Raw genomic sequence first — 20,975 nt, forward strand, 5'->3', positions numbered from 1 at the left:
TCATCATTCCATAGTTTGACCTTTTCCAGAATGTCACATAGTTGGCATCATATAGTATGCAGCCTTTTCAGATTGGCTTCTTTCACTTAGTAATATGCATTTGATTCCTGCATGTTTTTTATTTAAATTGAAGGATAGTTAATTTACAATGTTGTGTTAGTTTCAAGTGTACAGCAAGGTGATTCAGTTATACATATATACATACATATTCTTTTTCAGACTCGTTTCCATTATAGCTTATTACAAGATAGTGAGTGTAGTTCCCTTTGCTATACAGTAGGTCCTTGTTGTTTACTGGTTTTATGTATAGTAGTGTGTATATGGTAATCCCAAAGTCCTAATTTATCTCTCTCCCTCCTCCCCACGCTATCCCCTTTGGTAATCATGTTTGTTTCTATGTTTGTGAATATATTTCTGTTTTGTAAATAAGTTCATTTGTATCATTGTTTTAGATTACTCACAAATGAGTAATATCATATGATATTTGTCTTTCTCTGTCTGACTTACTTCACTTAGTATAATAATCTCTAGGTCCATCCATGTTGCTGCAAATGGCATTATTCCATTTCTTTTTGTGGCTGAGTAATATTCCATTGTATAGAAATATACCACATCTTCTTTATCCATTCACCTGTTGATAGACATTTAGGTTGCTTCCATGTCTTGGCTATTACAACTAGTGCTGCTATGGACGTTGGGGTGCATGTAACTTTTCACTACGTAATATTCCGTTGTCTGGATGTACCACAATTTACTTATCCATTCACCTACTGAAGCACATCTCAGTTGCTTCCAAGTATTGGCGGTTATGAATAAAGCTGCTGTAAACATCTGTGTGCAGGTCCTTGTGTGGACATAAGGTTTCAGCTCACTTGGGTAAATACCATTTGCTGGATTGAATGATCTCCCTTCCCTTTTTACCCAAACAGTAGCATTCCATACACAGTGTACTGCATCTTGCTTTTTTCATTTATATTTTGGAGATAACTCCATATCAATTCCAATGAATTCTTAAAGGCAGTTTTTAAAAATGCATGGAAAGCATCATGCATCTAAACTTATGACAACCCGGACACTTTTCTCTTTGGTGGCCTTCTTATGAGACATGATCATGCAAGATGAAAATTCCCGTTGAGGGAAAAAACATGGTGTTAGTAGTTCACAGTCTTAAACAGGGGTCGGGGGGGGGGGTAGGAATCTTTCTGGAAGTAGGGACACCATCATGGGGCACACAGAATAGTAGCAGGATTTGGTAAAAAGAACAATGGATCTGAAGAAGCTCGTTCAGACTCCAGCTCCCTCTCTCACCAGCTGTGTGGCTTTAGACAAGTCATTCAAGGCGTACAGTCCTCTGTTTCCTCATCTATAAAATAAAGGCAATAAAAATGGCTTTCTCACGGGTTTGGGGAAGCATCAAATGAGATCACACATGAGAGAGGGCTTTATAAGATGCTGAATGCTGGATGGTTCTACTCATTCTTGCAGCAATAGTTGCCCAATGTCTGCTGTGCATCACCCAGGGAAACTGGGTGGAAAGATGGCAAATTCCCTGGCACCACTGGAGCTTATGTTCACGTGGTGTGGGGCGAGTGAACAAACAAAAGATTTGGGTGTGTAGGGCTATGAAGGAAATAAAACGTGGAGACCTGGTGGTGACTGGATGGCTGACGTACACAAGTGAGATGGGAAGTCAGGAAAAGTGGCCTGTTCAGGGGCTCCCTAAAGAGCCATGGCCCTCATGCAAGGAAGGAAGGATGTGGAGGCGTGTGTAAACCCTCTGTGCCCGTGCAGTGCCAGGGCAGTGCTGGCCTCGGGGAGGAAGGATGCTAGAGGAGTGGCTTGTTTTCTCTTTTTTCAGACTGTAGGTCCTCCCCCTGGTGCTCCTCTGCCGTGAGGTATGTCTGATGTTGGTGGTGCCAAGCAGGGCAGCAGAGGGTAGTGTTAACACCACCCTAGCCCGTGCACGGGTCTGGAAAGGAGCCCAGGCGGAGAGCCTGTCCAGCTACGTGCCTTCCTTCCGTACTGCCTCTGCAGCTGGGCTAAGCTTCTTGTTTGTTGGTTTGTTGTTTGAACTGTAGAACTTTTTTCTGCTAACACTGCAGAGCAGTGCATTTGTGTATACATGTGTTTGTGAGATGATGTGCATTTAAAAAGGAAGCAACCCACTTTTATATAAATGTATAAACTTACATGGTATTTCTAAGCTCTTGCTGTATTTCTAAGTGCAGTGAGAGCAAAACAGCTTCTCAGATTCATCCTCCATTCGAAAGAAAGGTTTGAAACATCCCCAGGGGAGGCGAGAGAGGGCCTGGTATGTCCCATGCTGGAGAAAGGTAATCCAAGGGAGATTCGACTTACCTGCATTTCTATCCCGAAATGCTGAGACTCCCAGCCTAAATCCAAGTGATTCCCAGGCAACCTTGTGAATTATAATAGTAATAACCATCCTCTATTGAAGACATAGTATATGCAAGGTACGCAAGCTAAGTATATTCCAGATATTTCGAATTCTTACAGCTAAACTGAAAGTTTGGTACTTCTGTAGTAGGTCTCAGGAACTGGTAGGCAGGGAGGAATCAAAAGGAGAATCTGTACTATCCTCCAAGGAAGGCTCAATTTCAATAAATTTATGCAATCTGACTAGAGACACAAGCTAGTCAACAGCAGAGCTGGGATCCCAACACAGCTGTATCCGATCCTAGATCCAGCATCTCTCAACTTGTAGCACTCCATTCAGGCCCCTGTTCCCCCCTACAAGGCATCACAATCCTCAGGTCGCTGGTCTGCTTCTCAGTCCTCACTAAAGACCACCAGGCAGATCAAGTTTACTAGGCAGTGTCTGTGCTCGGGCTGCTGCTGGTGAGAAGTCCTGAGTGAGCTCTGACTGCTGTCTGTAGCACACAGGTAGGCCTGGCAATATCTCTATCACTATCTCATTAGGGTTCCTGCCTCTGCCTGCCCTCCACTGACCAGCCTTCCAAGATGGGAGACCAGGATAGAACTCCATTCTGAGCTTTTCTTCTTCACTAACCACCTATCAAAAGTAGCAGTCCCCTATAGAGAAGAACTAGTGGTTACCAGTAAGGGGGTACGGGCAATGTAGGGGTGGAGGGGGTGGGAGATACAAACAACTGGGTGTAAGATAAGCTCAAGGACTGTACAACGCGAGGAATATAGCCAATATTTTGTAATAACTGTAACTGGAAAGTAACCTTTAAAAATTGTATAAAAAATAGGACTTCCCTGGTGGCGCAGTGGTTAAGAATCCGCCTGCCAATGCAGAGGACATGGGTTCGAGCCCTGGTCTGGGAAGATCCCATGTGCTGTGGAGCAACTAAGCCTGCATGCCGCAACTACTGAGCCTGCGTGCCGCAACTACTGAGCCTGCACTCTACAGCCCGTGAGCCGCAACTGCTGAAGCTCGCGCGCCTAGAGCCCACGCACTGCAACAAAGAGTAACCCCCGCTCTCTGCAACTAGAGAAAAGCCCACGCGCAGCAATGAAGACCCAATGCAGTCAAAAATAAATAAATACATTTTAAAAGAATTGTATAAAAATAAAAAATTAAACTAAAACAACTAAAAATTTAAAAATCTAACCTAATCCCCAAAGTAGATTAGTGGTTGCCTAGGGCTGGGCCAGTGGGAGGAATGAGGAGTGACCATTAATGATTACAGTGTTTCTTTTATTATTATTTTTTTCTGCGGTACACAGGCCTCTCACTGCTGTGACCTCTCCCGTTGCGGAGCACAGGCTCCGCACGTGCAGGCTCAGCGGCCATGGCTCACGGGCCCAGCCGCTCCGCGGCATGTGGGATCTTCCCGGACCGGGGCACGAACCCGTGTCCCCTGCATCGGCAGGCGGACTCTCAATCACTGCGCCACCAGGGAAGCCCACAGGGTTTCTTCCTGAGGTGATGCACATGTTCTGGAATTAGTGGTGATGGCTGCACAGCACTGTGATTGTACTAAAACCCACTGCATTGTACACCTTACATTGGTGGATGGTATGGTTATGTCAAATATACTACAGGAAAGCTATTAAAAACTATCCTTACCTGTATCATCCCCCTTCTCTCCATGGCTGCTAGGTGATTAGCTGTGGTGAGTTGTAAATATGCCTACAAATCTTTGCTACTCTTGCATTCAAGAGATGGAGCTTAATTACCCACCCCTGGAGTATGGCCTGGACTCGGTGACTGTATCCCAAGGAATGGGGTACGCCAGAAGTGAGAGAGCATAACTTCTGAGACTGGGTCATAAAAGGCATTGTAGCTTCCTCCTTGCTCTCTCTCTTGGATCACTCACGCTTGAGGGGAAGCCAGCAGCCATGTTGTGAGGATACTCATACAGCCCCGAGAGAAGTACGTGTGGTAAGGAACTGAGCCCTCCCGGCAAGAGCCACATGAGTGAGTCATCCTGGAAGCATGCAAGGCTTCATAGGACTTCAGCTCCAGCCCAGATCTCACCCACATTCTCATGAGAGAATGAGCCAGAACTGCCAGCTAAGCCATTCCCAAATGTCTGACCCACACAGACTGTGAGATAATTTTTACTTGGTCTTAAGCCACTGAGTTTTGGGATAATCCATCTTATAGGAATAGGTGACATTAGATACAGAAGAATGTATTTTCAGATAATTCATTAGATTATATTGGCTAACCATTAGCCAATCTGAGCTAAAATTTGGACAAACACTGATGGCTAATGCCTTATCCTCCCTAAATAACACCTTTCTATTTTAACAGAAGAACCCTGAAGACCCAGTGCCCCAAATCAAAAGCACTGTGACAATGGAGAGCATTTCAGGCTTGGTGGCAGGCCTGTAGGGAGGTTCTTTTTGGTCTAGGGCTGGGGAGTTGATGTGGCTTTCTAATCATTCCATGCAGCCCTCTGCCTGTTCTTACTAGGGGCATCTCTACCCATTCCTCAGGAGGCCCAGAGAGACAATTCCTGTCAGAGGCAACGTGGGCAGGGACTCAATAATGCTACCACTGTCCAAGTGACAGGAAAATGCCCCTCTCTCTCCAGGGCTCTCATGCCCCTTTCTTTTCAAGGCATCGCTCTTTTGACTGTATCTCGTCTCCCGTGAATAAAGGTCAGGCGTTCTCTCCTCTGTCTCCTTCACTGAGGGGGTCTTTCCATTCCAGGTAAGTTCTGTCTTTGCTGCCTGCTGACATTTTTTCTCTCTCTCTCTCTTTTTTTTCCTTCATTTCTTCTGTCTCCTCTGACATTCATTGCTGCTACAGTCCTTTGGAAATCCTGGAATTCCACTCACAATGGATGAAAAGCTGGGGGATTGGAGTGGAAAAGGCCTGGAGTCCACAGCAATTATTTCAGTGCTTTTGTGTTTACCTGAAACAGAAAGGTGCCTGCACACACACAGCACACCACCACCAAAGCAACAAAGGGCAGTGTGAGGGCTTATCCCAGAACCCCTTGCCACGTTCAGACCTGGGAGGGGGCTGACTGATTCGAGCCCACATCCTTCCTCCTCCCACCCAGACTGTTATTATGGGGTAACAGAAACCAAAACCGTTCAGAGAGGGTTAATAATAACCTCACCGGCACACATCGCTATCATCTCTACCTTCCTGTGTTCCTTCTCCCCATTTACTTTGCCTGTGTCCAAGGAGTTCCTCTGTCTTTCACCAATCGTATCAACAATTGCTTAGTATCCTGGTATTAACTCCAAGTTTACAGTTTTGTGGTTTCATTGCTGTACCTCTTTTGGAAACCAGGAACCATATCATAGTCCCAGGATTCCCGTATTGGGCTCTGGGGTGCCTCAGAGCACATAGGATATTTTACATTTTTTGAGGGAAAGGCAGCAGTCCTCGACATTGAGGGACGCCAGCCTGAGAAAGCTCACGGTTCAGCGTTCCACCCAGCTCGTTCTTTTTGATAACATTATGACTTTGCCAAGCTGGGTTTCGGGTGGTATCGATGATGAAAAGGAAATATCACCCAAATTCAAGGTGAAGCAGAAAAAGAGGTGGCAGAGTCCAACCTGATTTCCAGTTTTGAGAAACTGTGCCGTGTCCAACAGGTATATGTATCCTGTTCATAATTAATCGTGATCTTTTAAGAATAGAACGGAAACATGCATTTTTCTTTTATGTGTATTTTTTTGAGCGGCAGTAATTGTTAGGACATAAATACCTATTCAACTGCTTAAACCCAACTACTTAATACATGGAATTGTTAGATATTTCTTTTGGCCTCAGGGCCCCATGAAAAAGTAACTCACATGCTGAGACAGCAGGGAAGTGAGGAAGTTTGGGAATCTCTGATGAGTTTCATCGTGACCTGCCCTGGCCCCATCCGTCTCTGACATTCCCCAGCTCCCTCATCCTGTGCCTTCCCGGAGTGCACTGGCTGCCATTCCCCAGACTTGCCACGCTTCCTGCCTCCAGGACTCTACACATGACCTTCTCTCTGCGGGAACGGCCCTCTCCTCCCTCCTGTCTTCAATGTATCCTCTCACTTCCCCTGTATTTGCAACAATAAGAGCACCTATCACATTGTATCGCATTTTCTTGCCTGCATATTTGTTTTCCCACTAGACAGTGAGTTCTTGAGGGCAAAGAACAGACCTTGCCCACCCAGCGTTGGTTGATGGAAGGAAAAGGGGTAAGTATGTTACTGGAAACTTCGTTGAGAATCCTGCTGGCTAGATACTGCCTCTTACCCTCTCCTCCACAGACATTACTATTATCACTAACCTTAGCTGCATTGTCTGTACTGCAAGTACAGAGGACAACCATGGATCAACTGGCCTTCCTTCCCTCTGAACATATTCCTTTGATAGAAGGTTTTCTATGGACTAGGACATGGAGATTTTGCTTGGGATTCTCTGGCCTCATTTTAGGATATGTATGTGCTGGGGCTGCACCAGGGATGGGGGTTCTAGAGTGGAATGCCAGGCCAGGCATATGTGGTTGTAAGCAACAGAGATTCCAGATCCCTCAAGGAAGGAAGAAAGTTTGTTTGTTTGTTTGTTTTGTTGTTGTTTTGTTTTTGTTTTGTTTTTCGGTTTGGTTTGGTTGGAATCATAGTCTTACGTTTGTTCTTATGTTAGCCCAGGAACAGCAACAGTACCAGGATCCTGAGGCAACTGGGCTTCCAGAGTCAGGAGCTCAGGGTTTGCTCTGAATCCAAAGCAACACCAGTGCCTAGATCATGCTGAGCCTTACTCTAGGGCTCCATCATCAGTGTGACAAGGTTTCTTTCTCCTCTCTCCAAGCCTGTCTCTACTGTGCTCACGTTGCCAACTAACCACCTTTCTGCTTTCAGCTGCATTTCAAAGTCCAAAGAGAGGAAATCTGATTGGTCCAGCTGATCAGTGAAGTCTCTGTTTGAACAGAGATTTTGCAGAGCCTGTAACCTGGTTGTGCTTAGATCAGGTGTCTACTTCTTATCCTATCTGCGGAGGTTAGGAGGAAAAGAGGCTCAGAGGGCACCAGCATGATGATTCACTGGAAGGAGGTCCCTAAGGGAGCTGCGAGTGCAACAAAGAGCCTGAGAATTTACCTCTTTGGTCCATGGGGTCCTTCCAGTTGTGTAGCATTAACTAGCTGTTTTCTCAACAACATTGTTTGTCTCAGGATTTGTATTCACCATCCTGTAATTGTCAGTTATGGACTATGCCCTGATAACGCTCAGATACCCCGCCACGGAGTCGTCAGTACCAAGCACAATCATTTAATGCTTAACATACGAACAAGGTGACTCTGTTTCCTTGAGCAAATCTCTTTCTCTCTTGGGCACTCAGTTGAATTACCTGTGAAGGTGGGCATAAATAGGCCTTACCTGCCCAAAGAGAGGGCAGAGGCCGGCTCACCTCTTAAGGTACTCTCTCACACCAAGAGTCCAGGACTCTACGGTGATTTATGAACTGGAAGTTTCTAGGCCACTGAAGCGGGATCTGTGTGCAAGATAAATGGATCGATAAGGTGGGAAAAGAACTTCTTAATTTGAGCAATGAAACTCATTAAACAAAGGAAACCCTTTTAATTGGTATGTCTGAATAATTGAGGACTCAGTTCTTTGTCCTTGGCCTGAAAAGGTAGGTATTTTGCATGAATGTAGACCAGGCCTGAGTCTTCACTGAGACCCTTGCAGGATCCAGGCACATTGCCAAGGCTGACTTTGAACCTGAATAATGAACTTGTCCATACCTCTCCGCTGAGACTGTGGTCTAAACCACATAATGGTCCTTGCCACTGTGTTCTTTGATGTTTTGCATTGTTTACCCGTGAACTTCACTTTCTTCGGAACTACTCTCTCTCAGACCTACTTCTCCCTTTTGCAGCTTTTAACCGCTGTCCTGGCTGGCTCTTTGGACTACACTTGTGTGCATATTTAAGCCAAGTCCGAAAAGTAAATCACCATCTTTGGACCCTGCATGATCTTCTAACTCTCTCTCCATCCCTTACACCCAAGCTTCAGGAAAAAGTGATCTGACCTGTTTTAGCCAGGGTGACTAGGAGTCACCTAATCTCCGTCTAGGACACACCCTCTTTGGGTCTGAAGTACCCCATCCAGTCCATAGCCTCTAACCTCAACCTCATCCGCCTCCCTCCTCTCTGGTACCACTGGTTCCCAAAGTTCCCTGGGAGGGCTCATTCAAACAAAGCTTGTGGGGCTCCACCTTGGAGTTTCTGACTTAGTAGATCTGGTTTGGGGCTCTAGAAAGTGCCTTTCTAACAAGGTTCCTGGTGATGCCAAAGCTGCTGGTCTTCAGACCAAGTGTTGAGAAACATTGCTGGTGACGATTTTGCTCCCCTCTGCAATCCCACTCTGACCTTTGGCAATGTCTTAAGACACTTTTGGTTGTCATAACTCGGGAGAGGCAGGATGTGGTACTGGAATCTAGTGGGTAAAGACCTGTGATGATGCCAAACATCCTAAAATGTCTGGGACAGCTACACGCTTCCTCCTAACAAAGAATTGTCTGGCTAAAAATACCCATGGTGCTGAGGAAGCCTTGAGAAACGCTGCTCTAGAGACTGTCTGTGGCTGGCTAGTTTCTGATCACTCCCTCTCTACTCATCCAATGCATCACTGCAGCCCTTTGGGTCCACCTCCTATATATGTCTCATCTGTCTTTGCCTCTTTTTTTTGGCCATGCAGCAACATGCGTGAGCTTATTTCCCGGACCAGGGATCGAACCCACACCCCCTGCAGTGGAAGCATGGAGTCAACCACTGGACCATCAGGGAAGTCCCTGTCTTTGCCTCTTCATTTCTGCCATCCCTCCTTATTTCAGACTCGTCATCTCCCATATGGATTACTTACTGCAGTAGCTTCTTGTTTTGTGATCAATATTTTATTGTGTATATTTCCTAGTAAGTTTTTTTAATACAATTTTTAAAGGTTACACTCCACGCACAGTTATTACAAAATATTGGGTATATTCCCCGTGTTGTACAGTACATTCGTGTAGCCTATCTTTCACTCAATAGTTTGTACCTTCCATTCCTCCACCTCTATGTTTCTCCTCCCCACCCCTCCCTTGTAACCACTAGTTTGTTCTCTATATCTGTGTGTCTGCTTCTTTTTTGTTATATTCACTAGTTTGTTTATTTTTTAGGTACCACATATTAGTGATAGTATACAGTATTTGTCTTTCTTTGTCTGACTTATTTCACTTAGCGTAATGCCCTCCGATTCCATCCATGGTGCTGTAAATGGTGAAATTTCGATCCTTTGAAATTTTCATTCTTTTCAAAGTTTTTTTTTCAATCTTCCGATTGAAAGTTAGAGATATTTCAAAGAACAGGGAGTGCTGAATGAGTAAAGCACCGCGCTGGAACCCTAAACCAATTTTTGCCCTGCTCTCTGACCTTGAGCGAGTTTGATCACCACTCTGGATCTTAGTTTTTTATCCTTAAAATAAGAGATTAGATAACTTCTAAGGTCCCTTCTTACTCAAATATTCTGATATTATGTAGTGGAGTAGGGGGAATTCATCCCAAGAATTACCCTCTTTTTCTCTATAAAAGAGATCTTGTTCACAAAGACCCTACCATACTCAGCAGAATTATCCCTTTAACACCAGCTGGTTTTTTGTCCTAAATAAATGGAGAAGTCACAGAGGAGAAAACAGCGCAGAGAGAAAGTCTCCAGAAATAGGCTTTCTTTTCAAGCTGGAGTCAGGAAGGAACCTTAAGCAGACTGGAGATGTCTACTTTGCTTTTGGGAGATGCCAAAGTTGTCTCTTCAATCAAAGAGGAATTTAAGAGGAGCACAAATTTTCTTTAATGTTCTCTGAGCTGCTCTCTGGCCCGGGCCCAGGAAACATTGTTATTGTAACTGAGACATCGGGACATTTGGCAGTGTTATGTTCTTATTTGGCCCAGTGCAGCTCTTTATTTATTAAAGCCTCGGGGCCCTTCAGGCCATGGTTCAGTGTATTAATTTATGTAGTGTGCCTCCCTAGAGAGAAGAACAATTTGAATACCCCCAGCTTCACTATGACCCAGTTTGCCAGCAAGATATTATTAACTCTGAAGCTTTTTCTTTTCTCTTCTTTCTTATTATGGCTATAAAAGTTATGTGAGACCCGCACTAGGTAAAAAGTCAAGATCGAACATCCCACCCTCCCCGTTTCAAATGCCCCTCTCTTTCTTCACTATCCCAATGTGAATTGGACTCCCATTTTAATTCAATCAGTTGTACATTAATTCAACAAACCCAGTATTTCTCGAGGGCTAATTATATGCAAGCCATATGCTAGCATGAATTAAATAAGACCCTGTCTTCAAGGGGCTAAGAATGTACTGCAGAGACAGACATGGAGAAGACCTCTCCAGGAGAGCATGGCAGGTGCAGAACTAGAGGTTCCTGCACAACCAGGGGTTGTGGAGGAAGGAGTGGGCATCCCTGCCCGAAAGGCACAGGGAAGGGAGCTTTCTAAGAAGGGTGCTTTGACTTGGATCCTGAAAGATGGTAAGAGTTTGCCAGATTGGATGAGTGTGTGTCTCAGCCTGGGTCAAAGCATGATTGGGTGAAATAACATTCGACGCTTGGGGAACTTCAAAGAATTTCAGTTGCTTCAAGCATGGAATGTGTGAGAAGAGGTTCAGAGGTGAGAGAGGGGCCAGATCATGGTGGGCCTTGTTCTTGGAAAATAATTTAAGCCATTGTCCTTCCCAAGAGTGTTTGGAGAATGGATTCCTGAAAACAAAAATGTCTTCTGAGGTCCTAAAATAAATTTAATTATGTCAATGAGAGTCCCAGCAGAAAACAGTGAGCGCTCTCACATTAGGATAATTTAAAGATGGGGCATATCATTTCAAAATATTCATATTAATAATATTTTATCCATACCCATTTAACCTAGAGAAGGTTAAGTATCTTTTCTCATTTGACAATGTTTTCCATGCAACTCAACAATCGTAACATATCAAATAAACCTAATTATTTTCAGCACCTCTCTTTTTACAAGGTGAAAGAACAAATTGCTTGTGATTTTCTGGGGGCCCTCTGGGAAATCTTAAAGACAGCCTTGAAAGTAAAAGATATCATTTAGGATTCGACTTAGGAAAGGCAAAATATCAAAAGTTGTCAGGAGATTTGAATACTGGTTAAAATAGGATTGTAGGTTACCGAGAATAATACTTGGCTACTCATTTAATCAAAGTGACAGCAACAGATTTAAAAAGGAAACATAGGTGGTACAGTAGTGGTCAAGAACCCTGACTTAGCGCTTTCAAAAGTGAGAAAACTTTGTTCTCTTAAATAATCAAGGACATGACAAAGTCAACATCAAGAGTAGGAAATTGCTCTTATAATATACAGAATCTTTGTTATCTAGGCAGACCACACAGAAGGTAAGAATAACCTTTTACAAGCTGTTGTCAAGAGCAGACCAATCATCTCAGAAAATTGTGTCATTTTAATCAAGAGAAAACCAAATTCTAGTTTTGTATCAGTACAGCAATTGACACTAAAACTTCTTTTTGGAAAATTTTATAAATAAGTCATAAACCTTAGCCTCCTTTGACTGTGGCAGGTAAAATTCCCTTTCTGCAAACTTTCTACAACTTTTCATAACTATTCAGGTTTCATCCTAAACTCTCCTATTTCTTAATCTTGAACCATCAGTCATTTTACTTTAGGACAAAACTACTCTCCTTTTTTCTTAACAAAAACACATCCCCTTTAGTGTAATTTCTCAAAGTGGCAAAAAATCAACAAATTTATTAACAGACCCAAAGCTATAACCTCTCTGTATCATGTAGAAACTTCAGGAATATTCAATCTGTGTAAGTGCTTATTTATCTCTAAGCCAATCAGAATGGAGCTCTTTTAAGAACTTTTATACTCTAATTTGTTAATACCACCTGGATATAGACATTTATTATAAACTTATAGACATATACTTACAGATACAGATGGAGAGCTTATAGCTTCAATTTTAAAGTTTCAGCCGTGGGTCAAGCATAAACACAGAAATACAAAACTCACTGGTTCATTTCAAAGAGCTGTTCTCATTAGGGACAAATTCTTAATCGATTAGACAAATTGACACACAAACAAAGAAGGATAAGAAGCTGGATTATGTGTCCTCTCTCACCCAGCAGAGAAAAGATCTCTATAAACCTTCAATCCATTTACAGAGACCACAAATGGTCAGATCATAAAATCAGAGGAAGCTGGCACTAGAAATCAAGCAAGAATCAAAATCAAATCCTTACTGTGCTATCAATGGACAAGAGTCTGGAACACAGGAGACCAAGAGTCTGACACACCACTGGGCCACCCAGTTGCCAGTCCCATGACCAGGGTGAGGTAAAGGAGGATCTGAAGGGAGAGGCCCGGTCTAATCTGAGTCATGAGAGCAAACTGTCAAAGACAAAATGTCCTGTATAATTAAGGGGATGGTTTTATTCGGGCTATTGTAGTAAGGAGAACATCCATGAATGAAGACTCTCAAAGAAAAAGAGGGAGATCTGGGGTTTTATCGAATCAGTTAAATGAGGGACTTCTGAGGCCCAGTGGAGATAGGTCTTATCTATGTTGCCTTTAGCTGTTTCCTGGAACAAGAAAGGATGGGGGATTTCAGAAAACAAAAGGAAAGGAGGAGGGGAGGAGGGGTAACTAGGAGGTTGGGATTAACATATACACACTACTATATATAAAATAGATAACCAACAAGGACCTACTGTATAGCACAGGGAACTCTACTCAATATTCTGTAATAACCTAAATGGGAAAAGAATCTGAAAAAGAGTAGATATATGTATAACTGAATCACTTTGCTATACACCTGAAACTAACACAACCTTGTCAATCAACTATAGTTCAATTAAAAGAATAGGAGGATTTCTTTTTTTTTTTTTTTTATGGTACGCGGCCCTCTCACTGCTGTGGCCTCTCCCGTTGCGGAGCACAGGCTCCGGATGCGCAGGCTCAGCGGCCATGGCTCACGGGCCCAGCCGCTCCGTGGCATGTGGGATCTTCCTGGACCGGGTCACGAACCCGCGCCTCCTGCATCGGCAGGTGGACTCTCAACCACTGCGCCACCAGGGCAGCCCAGGAAGGTTTCTTAACTGCTGCTGTTTTCCTGGAGTCCAGGGCTCGGGTCAGGTTTAAAATGGTGAGGGCTTATCAAGCAATTAAATGGAAGCTCTGGTTATTCTTGTCATTTTAGTGGCTTTTGACATTGGCATCATACCACACTGATCATTGTAATCCGTTGTAAGATGAATCATAATGTTTTTTACTACATCTAAGTCAAACACTGACATTTGAAAGGTGATTTACCTTTGAAAATATAACTTCAGACACAGTCAGTGGCCTTCCCGTTCACTTGCTGGGCCACAGGGAAGGGAGTAACTTGTGCGAGAGCATCTTCAAACAATGCTGCAGCTCAGGGCACTGAGAGTTGGTCAGCTTGGGGAGAGTGTGGAATGAGGAGGGCCAGGGAATGGTGAGGCTGGAGAGATAGCCAAGGGCAAGACAAGGGGGGCCCTCTTACTACTTAGAACTCAATCTGGCCGGGGATGTAAAGGGTTTGGAATCAGGGGTGTGAGACCATCTTGCTAAGAGTCTTGCTAAGAGTTGGTGCCAAAGTCTCTCGGGTTGGATCCAGATTTTGCCACTAAATGGCCTTGTGATCTTGAGCACAGTATTTCTCGAGGGCTAATTATATGCAAGCCATAGGTTAGTTAACCTTGGTTTTCTTCAAATGTAAAGTGATGCTAATAGCACCCATTTCAGAGGAATTGTGTGATTTAATAGCTGTAAATCCCCAAGAATGATGTCTGGTGTATAGAATTAGCTCTAATGACTGCTAGACCTTCCATTGTTACTGGTATTTTTAAGGCTTTCCTTGGGTAAGTGTTGCTTTCTGGGAGCACCGACACAAGTGGACCTCCCATGCTCCCCTACAGGAGTGGCTCAATGGTACCAATCTAGTTGGAAGTTGTGAGGGTGAGTAAGGGAGGTGTTGACTTGATACTGCATCTGCATAGCTATTTAAGCCAGGGTGACTAGTCAACTGATCAAACAGTGAGGTTTTGGAGACTGGGGTGTGGGTAAAGTCCTGCCAATACCACCCTCATTGTGTGTGTAAGGGGTGGGGTGGAGGGGCGTAGGAAGCAAACTTTGACTAAGGGCTGTGGAGATGGTTTGCACCATATGACTCCAGGAAGGTTCCTTTTACATCAGTATCTCCCCACAGTGCCCCGTTTAAACTTCTGCTACAGTGAAAGCGGGAAGCTCAGTAAAATGGACAAGGAGAAACACCAAGGCCCTAAATATATCTGAGGCTTGGAATGCACAGAAAGTCGTAAAGCAAAAGCAAAACGTTGAGTATGTTTATCCAGACATACGATGTGTTTCATAAAATATGGGAAATTCAAAGAAGAACAACATCTCAGCCTCCTCATAAGGATGGATACTCAAAAGTAGCTTTTAAGATTCTTGTCTGACACAGAGATTGTTCCAACCTTCATAGCAATGCCAACTGGATTTACTTCTGGTTCCCAGCCCAGGTGAGCTGGTGAATTATTCTGGAGCATAAGGTCTCTCCAACTGCTGTGCAAGGGCCTGCTGGCTGCAGACAAGGGCCACCAGCATGGTTCAAAGCCAATTCTATCTCCCATCTCACTCAAGAATGACACTGCTTGGGGGCTTTCTCGGTGGCGCAGTGGTTAAGAATCTGCCTGCTAATGCAGGGGACAGGGATTCGAGCCCTGGTCCGGGAAGATCCCACATGCTGGGGAGGAGCTAAGCCCATGCACCACAACTATTGAGCCTGTGCTCTAGAGCCCGCGAACCACAACTACTGAGCCCAAGTGCTTAGAGCCCGTGCACCGCTACAAGAGAAGCCACCGCAGTGAGAAGCCCGCGTGCCACAATGAAGAGTAGCCCCTGCTCGCCACAACTAGAGAAAGCCCGCGTGCAGCAACGAAGACCCAACACAGCCAAAAATAAATTAAATAAATAAATTTTTTAAAAAAAGAATGACGTTGTTCAGGAGCTGGCATGGTCTGAGAGAAGGGCTGCAGGGACCACCACCATCTTTTGAAGTTATCCAGACAAAACACCCATTCTTTTCTTATTATCAACATGCATTATAACTTGTAGCCTGAAGCATTAGGATGAACTACCCACACACACACACTGCCCCCCAGCTCCTGCAGCTGGACAGAGGACAAAGAAAAACACAGAAACCTAAACACGCATGGCAGAAACAGCCACAGAAAAATGCCTGTTTCCAAATTAATGTGGGTAATGTTACCACTTGCTTTGCTGCCATGTCAAACTTCGCTTCCGGGGCAAAAATGTTTTGCACAGATAGACTGTTAGTACTGCGGGGAGTTGAAGTTTACTCAATCACTATGCGAGCCATGGCCTTCAGAGCTTTTGACCATGACCCAAGTGTAAAAACTACCATTTCTATTATGACTCAATGCACACATCCAGAACTGAAGCAAGATCTCCATGGTGTAAATACTCCACCAAGGCTCATTACTACTTGTCACCTGATGTCACTGAATCACTGAATGTGGAGTTGGGAAGAGATGTACGCAATCTGCTCTCAGCACGCGATGGCTACACACACACAACAGCAACATCAGTTAAGACTGCCAAATTAGGGTTGCAAAGAACTCTTTGGGAAATGCTTTCTAATTTGCAAAGTTTGTAAAACAAGGAAAAGAGTCAATGTGCATTACCTGAAGGTGTTCTTTTTTTTTTTTTTTTTCCCCGGTATGTGGGCCTCTCACTGTTGTGGCCTCTCCCGTTGCGGAGCACAGGCTCTGGACGCGCAGGCTCAGCGGCCATGGTTCATGGGCCCAGCCGGTCCGCAGCATGTGGGATCCTCCCGGACCGGGGCACGAACCCGTGTCCCCTGCATCGGCAGGCGGACTCTCAACCACTGCGCCACCAGGGAAGCCCTGAAGGTGTTCTTTACAGAATTTTTAGGCCTTTAGGAAACCAGTTTCAGTAAATACCCTCCCTCATAATTTAATCTGTTGGGGGATGCTCCAGGAAAGGTGGTCCCTCTGGTTTAAATCACTGCCTTCTCCAATTCTTCTCTGATTCCTCTTTGCTTTGGCCCACATGACATTTTCTTTGGAAGCAGTTTTTACAAAGCACTAAAAAAATTGTTTGATGCTCTATAAAATGAAGTCTGTGTGTATATGTGTGTGTGTATGTGTGTGTGTGTGTGTGTTAAAATGCATGATTCTAGGTATTCTGAACAATTGGATGGGCCTTGGTAGTTTTTCCTTAGGCCTTAAAGTTATTGTGGAAACAAAAGAATTGTATTTGCTGCTTAACGAATCACCCTGCGGTCAATGGCATTCAACAATAAGCGTTTATTTCTCACATTTGAGGGTTAGCTGCAGAAGCTGTCCACTCTTAACTGGGCTTATTCTTTTGGCTGTTGAGCAGCTGGAGGCTCCACTCTAAGCTGAGTTTGGCTGGGGCAGCCTTGCTCCACACATCCCTCATCTATCTCATGGGGCCACTGGGCTAAACTGATGGAAACATTCCTTCTCATAGCAGTGGCAAGAGCTCAAAGACAGTAGAAAATGTGAAAGACCATCTGAGGGCATCACTTGCCTCTTTCTATTAGCCAAAGCAAGTCACAGGGCCAAGCTCAGAGTCCACGGGTGAAGAGGACACCCCCCTCCCAGAGAGCGGGCACTGCCCAGTTCCAAGGAGGGGTGAAGAACTGAGGCCTGGGATAGGCTGAAAAAAGCACCACAGAGATGTTACATCCTAGTCTCTGCAACCTTTGAATGTTACCTCATATGGCAAAAGGGACTTTACAGATGTGATTAAGGATTTTGAGATGGAGAGATTATCCTGGATTTTCTGGATTTGCCCAATGTAACCTCAAGGGTCCAATGTAAGAGTGAGGTAAGAGATTAGAGTTAGAAGAAGGATGAGGCACAATGGTAGCAGAGGGAGGAAAGGAGCCAAGGACGGAAGACAACTTCCAGAAGTTGGAAAGGGCAAGGAAACAGAATGTCCTCTAAAGCCTCCAGAAGAAATGCAGCCCTGTCAACACCTTGATTTTAGACTTCTAACCTCGAAATTGTAAGAGAATAAATTTGTGTTGTATTAAGCCACTACGTTTGTGGTAATTTGTTAGATCAGCAATTGAAAACCAGTACAGATTTTGTTGGTATGTGGGTGTGAGGTGCTGAAATGCCCAAGGTCGCGAGGCCCCTCCACAAGACCACCAGAGTCGAGAGTCAAAGCCAAACGGCAAGGGTCATTTATTGCAGGTTCGAACCTGGACCTCCGCGCACTCGTTGCCGGTGACGCTAAGAGGTCCTGGCGGAGTTTAGTACAGCTCTTTTATAGACCGGTACAAATATAGTCGCCTGATTGGTTGACTTTTAAACAGAGACACTAGTCGCCGATTGGTTGGACGGTTGCGGGGGGGGGGGGTGGTCAGCAGGCGTAATTACAGAAGCGAGAGCGGCTGGTTAAGTTTCGGTTTCCTGAGGTTTTGTTTCTTAATTAGAAATACTTAAGGCGGGGCCATGGTCGCAAAAAGAAATAGTGCAAACAGGAGGACTGATACAACCCTAGCAGTGCTGCGGCCTCCACCAGCCCAACGGCAGGGCGTCGGGAGGCTGTGCGCCCAACTTCAGGCGGCGCTCCCAAATGTGGCAAGCCCAGCGCCGCGCCCTGGAATGGTCCTTTTTCGGCCCTTCCCCTCCGGAAAGAACAGAGAAGAAATTCCAGGAAAAGCACAAATTGAATGCAGGGCGTCAACTCAGTCCTATTCTCACCCAACTAGAACATAGCCCCCTCATTCCCCCCTTTCTCATGAACCAGAGGAGCCAATCTTGGGTCCTCAAGGCTCCGTTTCTTCAATTTCTGAGGCCTCGCAGGGCTGATATTGTGTTCTTAATATCATTAGCTGGACTGTATTTATTCTTTCGCGAACAAAATTCATGACTTTACTGAGTATATAGGGGCCTATAGTGAGGAGAAGAAGGAGGCATAGTAGAGGGCCCAGGATGGGGAGGAGGAAGGGGAGCATCCCATGAAATCCTGACCAAAGGGGATTATCCGCTAATTCTTGCCGGCGGCGAGCTAGGTCTTCCTGGAGCTGGTGGATCTTATTTCTTACAATGCCTGATTTATTTGCATAGAAACAACATTTTTCTTTTAGGGCGAGGCATATCCCACCCTGTTCAGCTGTCAGTAAGTCTAAGCCCCTCCTATTCTGTAGGACCACCTCGGCCAGCGAATCTAATTGGTCCTGTAAGTCCTGAATGGTCCCAGAGAGAGTTTCTACATCTTTTATTAATTGCCTAGACAGCTGACTATAGGAGTGAAGGGAGACCCCAAGACCTGTACTCCCTGTGGCCACAGCTCCTGTAATTTCTAATCCTACCAGGAGGGGTAGGACTGTAATGGCTCATTTGGTTCTCCCTGCCCAGAGGTCAAAGCTGGGAATGGGCAACGGGGTGTCTCCCGAGATCAGGTCTACATTGGGGAGGAGGGTGGCTAGGGTGCAGACCCCTGTCCAATTCGGGGGTAAATAGGTGTATGCTAGGTTATTTCCACAGACAAAGACAGTGGTATTAGGACTACAGAGGGAGGAGTTCACGGGGATATATTGACTACATCCAGTGGATGAAAGGATTCCCAAGTCAATACTGGCGTTAGAGAGGGAATCATTCTTGACAAAGCATGAGGTATTAAAGGTGGTTGAAAATTTTGAAAATTGTATGGGGAACGGCTCGGGGAGTGAAGTAGGGTTACATCGTTCGCTGATATTTAAATTGGCGAAGGTGGGGATGGCTATAGGGCGGGGCGGTCCTTGAGGAAGGCAGAGCCAGCAATCCTGTGCTAAGTTGGGGTTGGTGGTATTCAAAAGCGCAAAAGTAGCTTCTAGTATGGACATGGTCTGGGAGTCCAATTCAGAGGGATCGACCTTAGGGAGAATTAGGGGGTGGTAGCTGAGCTGTGGGTACAGATGCCGATAGGCCTCTTCTATTTGTCTTCGGGTTTCTATCTGGCGCACTGCGTCCTGGGGCCCCCCACCGTCTGACATATGTGTGGGGGCCCTGGTATTCCAGCATACCGGGGTCCCGGGGGTGCCAGTGCATCCAGCCTGAAGGTATTTATTATCATCACTAATGGTGGGGCTTTTATTATTCTGTAGTATAGCTGTGAAATAAGTCTTGTTATTGGCCCCTATACATTGCTGGTAAGAGGAATAGCACATGCTATGCATTGATTCCTGGAAGGTAGAACAGGGGCAAGTAGCTCGAGGGGGAAGTGGCTTAGGCTTATGGTAGCATTGCCAGTTTTGAGAGGCCCCGGTAACCCTATATTCCTGAACAAGATACGCAGTTATGCCCCCGCAGTCCTGCATATGAGTATACCCTCGGGGAACAACAGGAGTCTCCATAGTACCTCCCCTGCACTCGCACGGTGCACCATATAGTAGTTGTATTAAAGTATTCTTATTGGGGGGAGGGCCGAATCCTCCCCTCGTGGCCCGAGGGTTGAGGGTTAGGACTATCATTAGGGCTATCAGCAGTACCTTGGTCATCATGGGGGAGGGTACGGCGCAAAGTCAGTTTGAGGGGATTGTTCTTACTCCGGTCAACAGTCCAGATGACGTCAGCTTTAGTGGACTTGATGAGGTCAGAAAATGGGTCCACCGGCTTGACGTGCGTGTGATGGATCCAGGCAGCTATGCTGTCCACCTTAATGGCTGTCGGCGTTGTCAGGATGATCTGGTAAGGTCCTTTCCACCTGGGTTCTAGGGTCTCTTGTCGATGGCGTTTGACAAGGACCCAGTCACCTGGCCGGAGCTGGTGTGGAGTAGGTGGGGGTCCTGCTGCATATAGCTCTTTTAGTTTGGGCCAGATTGTCTCGTGTATCCGCTGTAAGGCTTGGAGGGAAGACAGGAGATTATTTTCTGGGTCCAATTGGATAAGGTTAGTCTTTAGATTAGGGATGATAGGAGGAGGTCTACCATGCATTATTTCATAGGGAGTAAATCCTAGCTTATAGGGGGAATTTCGCACCCTAAACAGAGCGTAGGGGAGTAGGACTACCCAGTTAGCGCCAGTCTCCATGGTCAATTTAGTCAAGGTCTCTTTTAGAGTTCTATTCATCCTTTCTACCTGTCCTGAACTCTGGGGGCGGTATGCACAATGTAATTTCCAATTAGCCCCAAGTATGGAAGCCAGATCCTGACTTACCTTAGAAACGAAAGCTGGCCCGTTGTCGGACCCTATCATAACTGGAAAGCCATACCTGGGCAGGATCTCTTCTAGTAGCTTCTTAGCTACTATTCGTGCAGTCTCATTCTTGGTTGGGAATGCCTCAGTCCAACCTGAAAAGGTATCTATAAACACCAGTAAATATTTATACCCATATTTGCCAGGCTTTACCTCCGTGAAGTCCACTTCCCAGTAGGCTCCAGGCTGGTTTCCTCTCTCTCGGATGCCAGTGGTTGGCGGGTGGGTGCCGGCA

Source organism: Leucopleurus acutus, assembly GCF_964270905.1.
Source record: "Leucopleurus acutus genome assembly, chromosome: 6".
NCBI classification, from domain to species: Eukaryota; Metazoa; Chordata; class Mammalia; order Artiodactyla; family Delphinidae; genus Leucopleurus; species Leucopleurus acutus.